We start from the raw sequence: 6,341 nt of genomic DNA, 5'->3' as shown, positions 1-6,341 counted from the left end.
TCGCCCCCTCCCCCGGGCCCTGCCCTCCCCCGGGGGGTCACCTGCGGCGCGGAGCCCGGCGGGGAGCGCAGGGCGCTGTGGGGAGCGGGGGTAGCCCGGTGCGAGCACCCCTCCCCGGGGTGCTGTGTCCTCGGGGGGCCTGGGAAGCGCCGGGCTGGAGGCAGCTCAGCCCCTGCGAGCAGCGGCGGAGCGGGCTCCTTGCTGCGGGAGAAGTTTCTCCTGCGGGGCCGTGGGAGATGGAGGGGCTGCGGTGCTGGCGCTGAGAGGGCGGCTGCCCTGGGCAGAGCACCCGGCCGCTACTGCAGACCCCTGCCCGACCCTGGCAGTCAGGAGAGTGAACGGTCAGGGGAATGGGAAATAGGAAAAGGGCTCAGGTCTTTCCTAGATAAAAGCACCCGGCTTCATCTGAGCACGAAGCAAGGGACGGGAAAGGAATATTCACGGGCATCCTGGGGAGCCCAAAGCACAGGACCTGCACTAAAAACAGCGGTCAGGGTACAGCAGCCACTCAACCCTTCTGAGGGTGATGGGAGGACAAGGGACACTCTTGTTTCTGATGCAGCTTTCTGGTTTACACTCTCCTGTACCCCATGGACTCACACCACATCCTGCAGTGAGTGTCAGACAACAATTAATCAATGGGGAAAATGGATAACACCTTCAGCTGGTGTCCAAGTGGGTGCATATAACAAGCACGAAGTTGGAGGGCTGGGGTCAAAGAAAACTTTTTTTTCTTCATAAATGCAGTCTTGTGTTGAATGCATCCTGGCACTGACTTCATGTCTAGTCCAGGCCATTCACCTGCTCCATGGGTTTGGTGTCCTGATTGTAGGAGATAATGCCTGAATCCCAAAGAAGTGAAACAGATCTCTACCTAATCCTTCCAGTGCTCCTGAGATGAAGCTGCGTGTTAGCCCTTACTGAACACCTACAAAAAGTAACAACACAATTAGCCTAAGGCTGAGGGAGGCTCAGGGACAGGACTGCTCACTGCCCACAGGGACCACGCTGCCTCCCTGGGAAATGTACATATGCTAATTTAGAAGTAGCTCTTCTATGAAAGGACACATAAAGAATGTCTTGATAGCTTAATTGGCGTGTTTATACTTCTTGCACTGAAAGCAGAAGATGCCTAAAAGTCTTTGTGTGACCAATTCTTATTTTACCCTTCTATTTTTTCAGGGCAAACTCTTGTAAAGGGCGTTCCTGGGCTCTGACCTTGTCAGTTATTTACTGTGACTGCCTGTGTTTGAATTTACATTTTGCTCCTCCCGGGTAATATTTCTTTGACTTACCTGTCAGATGAAAAAGCATATATCAGAGAATTTATAACTACATTTTATCTGTTCTGAATAAACACAAAACCCAGGACACTTGGCATCCTTGGCAGGAGGGTTTTTCTGAGCAGAACACTTCTGCCTGAAGGGCAGTCTGGTCTCTGTAGCACTGTGGCACATTGCTTTTCTCAACACTCACGGTTAAATCTCAGGGCAATGTCACCATAAATGTTTGTTAAGCTTTGAAAAATCCCTGAAACAAGAAATCTACTTTTTTTTCCACATGAGGCTCAGTGTGACAAGAAGTAAATGCAGAGATTCCATCTGCTGTTTCCTTATGCTGATACACAGTTGTTGAGGATGTAAGTCAAGGACTAGCTGGCAGAAAAGGACATTCAAAACACTTCCTTGCTTGGACATTGTTGGAATAATAATATAAAAATATCTAAATGAAAGAGAAAGAACAAGTCCAAGTCTAGCAGCTCTCATTTGAAGGATCTTACACCCCTGACATTTGGATTCCTTGCCAGGGGTCATCTGAGTGCAGGCACCTGTAATCCTTTGGAGACAAAGAGGGTGCTCTGTGGGCTACGCTGCCATTCCAAGCTGTAGACCTCGGGCATGTAGCACAGACACAACTGTATGCTGATTTCCCACATTTGTGTTTGCCCTGTTGTTGGCCTCACAAACTCTGTCAGTATGTCTTTGTTCCCTTATCTCAGCATCCCTCTGCTAGCAGAACCTGTCCACACCACATTTCATCACTACGGCTTAGCAATGACTTAGCATCTAGAATTAAGCATCAAACGTACAGTAGTCTGCCCATAAAGTATTTCAGCTCACGTTGTTGACCCTTTCAAACCCTATTTTTAATGAGGATTATGTTTTATATTTATGATTTCCTTCTGTGAGCAGGCAGGAGGACTGGAACAACTTCCCACAGTGGGCAGCACAGAAGACTGAGTCCAAAAAGTGTCTGACTGCCCTGACTAGGCAACGAGCACGGAGCCAGGCTTGCAAGGGATACCTGCAAACCTTTTCCAGGTGAGCTGCCTTCCTTCCCCCAGTGTCACTGTTGCCTGTTAGACAGATGTGCCAGGCAGCTGCAGGATTTCCTGGGAGGATCAAGGAAGGACAGAAGGGTAAAAGGCACTTTGCTTCCTGCCGAATCTTTATTCCCTGTCTCCCACTCCCCACAGCTCACAGAGCTGCCACACAGCCCAAATCAGAGCTGTAGCCCATTCTCACCACACATCAGGGAAGGGGAGACACAGGGGCAAAAACTCTTCATATCCCTGAACAAAGGCCAAGCCTCTTCTACAGTCCTTGAGACATCTTTAAGAAAGCAAATGTCCTGTTCTCTGTGTTGGACTCCCTGTTGAAAACTTCAAGGTTTTCGTGCCCTTTTAGCAAGTCCTTCCAAGGATAGTGTTTCCTATTGTACCATGCCATTTGGAGAGCTCCTGAAATGCTGAAGCAAGCACCAATTTCAGTAGAATAGTGACATTTATGAAGTTAGTGGATAGGAATTGTGTGTGTAATGGCAGCACTTTCTTAACCAGTAGCTCCAGGCTGGGAAAGTAATTTCCAGGAAAAAAAAATAATTAGAAATTTACTGCTTCCAGACTGGCAGCAAAAATCATTTATTGTGGGAAATCTAAGCTTGAAATAAACCCCAGTAATTTCCATCAACTCTCTCTCTACCACACACAGAGATACATGGAAAGAACTTTCTGAATTAATTTCCTGGAATATTAAGGCATCCTGATACCAAAAGTAACTCTCCTCGCCCAGAGAGACTATTGTAGAACACCCCACAGAAATGAATGCAGCTCTTAGCAGTTTCTGTTTTTCAAAACAGCTGGTGTGACCAAACTGAATCCAGATTTGAACAGGAGGAGGGCATTGGCAAGATCCTTTCAGTAACAAGGCCTTAAATCTTAGTTTATTCTCTGTACGCAAGAGCTCCCATATGCAAACCTTATGGTTACACAACGTGGTTTTTATGCTTTCCCAGCCTTCTCTTAGGTATAGTAAAAGTTGATTAAATCCATTCTGAGCTATATAGTTATATCAGACACACCACAGTTGCATCTGTCTTCACTGTTTATAGAAATGAGTCAGGAAAGCAACATTTTAAATACTCATCCATGCTAGAAAAGACATGCTAAAAATTGCTTAGGTATAATGCTGTAAAAATGTTTCACATATAAAAATAAAATGTATGGGTAAATAAAATACATAAATCAGAAATTAAGGCAATGTCTAATAAAACATGTTTCTGAAGATCAGCATTCTAGTTCCATTGTCTGTATTTAATACAAAATCATCTTTTTCCTCAGTGGGTGTAAGAGGCGAGCTGGATGCCTGAGTCTGATTGCAATCTGCCAGTAATAGAGCTATTTTTATGTGGTTAGCACAGGTTTCTTTTTTGATGAAGTTTTTGCAGACTGAGTGACACCAAAAAGCAGAAATATGTAAGCAGAAAAACATGCAGTAAGTACAGGGAATTGGAACATTGTGTTGTCAGTGGCTAGAGAGCAAGAACTTCCCTAAGGAAATATTCAGAAAAACGTGTTTGTAGCTATAAAAGCTGTAAGTGGAAAGGACCATGCATGGGCTTTGTGCTGTGCAGAGAGTGCCACCCTCTGCTCCTGCAGAGTATGGAGCCTTTCTCTGCTACCTGACTCTTCTTCTTTCACTAGTGCAATTCTCATGCAGTGAGTTACAAAACTAGCCAGCTGGACAGGAGCTCCACAAATGGCCAGTATTCCCTGGTAATTTTGTTAGGTCAGCTCTTTAATTGCATTATATACCATCTTTTTTTTATTTTTTTTTCCTCAGAGGAAAGATGAATAAATTCCCTTCCTCTTTTAGGAACAAAGCCCTGAAAAAGACAATTTCTATTAAGGTGTGACAGATCTCACTTGGGAGAGAAGGCAGCACAGCAGCTCCTGTATGCAATCTAGTTGCAGGGTGAGAGAATGCTGCAGCTGGCTGTGGTTAAAGAATTTGTTGTGATATCTTCTGATCTTTCTTCCTGAAGAATTAAAGAGTGCTCTGCAACAAGAACTCTAACAGGCTTTGGGATAAGCCATGGGCTCTTTCACTGCTGGAGACAGAGACTGCACTTTATACAAGTTGTCTCCTGCAAATTTACAGGAATTCCTTCCCTTAAAGTCCTCATTTGTGATAGTGTTTGACATTTTTTTCTGCCTTTTAAAATCATGACATTCCTCTGTTGTGCTAAAAATTACATTACTGATGACAGACATCTTTCAGTATGAAGGATTCTCTTTCAGCCTGGTTAAGCCTGTTGCAGTTTTGTGCTATATTTGGGCAATAGTCTCCAAAGAAGTGGCTATTACTGTAGCTGGGCCTTTGGTGCTATGTGGCAGAGTAGCAAGTAAAAAAGAGATACTTTGGAGCTTTACCCTAGCATTACATGGGTTCTAGAGAGATGGGATCAAAGTCAAGAAGCAAACATAGACAAATATTCCAAATGAAGAGAAAAGCTACTTCAGTGACTCAACAACTGAGTTCTGTTAGTTATTGTTTTCTGGTTTTGAGTTCTCGGTGAGGGGCAAAACTCCAAGCTTTTACATTCTTATACAAAAATCAAAACCAGATCAAATGAAGATCAAGCATTCAAGTATTTCTCACCATATTGTTTTTGACATCGTCTACGTAAAAGTACCCAGTGAAGGTCACTACTAAAGATTTGGAACACTCATTCACGCATGCAATTTTCAGGGTTTCCTCTCATGTCTCAGCAGAGCCTCACTCTCTTTCACTCAGCTCCCCTTCACACATTCAAATGCCACATATGGTTTATGAGCTCAGTGCCAAACGTGCATGCAGCCAAGAAGGTCAAACTTCATTGTGGGATTCCCCTTCATACCAGCATCTGGCTCAGGCAGCAGAACAGCAGGAGACTGTCCTGTGAATCCAGATCCACTTATCCAGATCCCTCTGATCATCACGATGGGAGCCTGTCTTACATCAGCATTTGCACATGAGAACAGTCCTGTTCCTGACTTAATTTGTAAAGTAATGGTCTATTCCAAATAACCACTTATCCAGATACCTCTGATCATCACGATGGGAGCCTGTCTTACATCCATGCATTTGCACATGAGAACATTCCTGTTCCTGACTTAGTTTGTAAAGTAATGGTCTATTCCAAATAGTGCCTAGAGGGCTGTGTAATGTGTGCAGGAAAACACCCAGTTGCTGGCAATATCCAGGAGCTCGGTTAACAGGTTTGCAGTTCAAACAACATGCTGGTGTTTTGGTTTATCAGCCCTCTTGACTTGTGGAACAGCCTCCCGTCTTCCTAGAGAAACAGCTCAGAGGATTCATGTTCATAATACGGATAATTTGGAAAGGCTGATAACAGAGTATCTGACACAGCAAACAGAGTTTACCAGGCAGTGATATTAAGGGTGGCAGTATGATGTTAGCAGTAGTTTTCATTATGAAATTATGTGCTCCGATGCACCAGCTCCCAACACCCCAAAGGACTTGTAGGATGCTCGGCTCCAGAAAGACGCTGGAAACTCTAAGGACTGATTTATGAGGAAAGGGCCATGGGGAACGCTGAAAATGTGACATTTACAGGACACGTCACGGGACTCTCCTGACTCAGACCCTGTAAAAGGCAACGCTAATGTAGGAACATGAATGATGCACTAAAACACTGAGCATCAACAGATACACGAGGCTGCGAGGGGCACACCACCCTCACAAAGAAATTTTAATTTTTAATTTAAGCACAACTTAATTTTAATTTGTGCACACCGCTGCCAGCCCCAGGGTCCCGGCGGAGGAGCCGGTCAGGCCCCCGCCCCTCAGCGAGCCCCGGCACAGCCCGGGGCGGGCTCTGAGGCGGCCCGGCCCGACAGCCGCTCCCCCTCCGTGCCTCCCTCCCCTCCGTGCGCTGCCGGAAGGGTCCGTCTGGAAAAGCCGCCGCTTCTCCACGGGCCCGGCTGCCCCGCCGCCGCCTCGGAGCGCCCGGGGCTCGCCCGCGACTGTGCCCGGCGGGGGCCGCGGCCGGCGGTGGGG

This window comes from Passer montanus, unplaced genomic scaffold (assembly GCF_014805655.1).
Source record: "Passer montanus isolate IOZ18808 unplaced genomic scaffold, ASM1480565v1 scaffold53, whole genome shotgun sequence".
Lineage (NCBI taxonomy): Eukaryota > Metazoa > Chordata > Aves > Passeriformes > Passeridae > Passer > Passer montanus.
The sequence above is the reverse complement of the archived record's forward strand: the minus strand, read 5'-3'. Positions refer to the sequence as shown.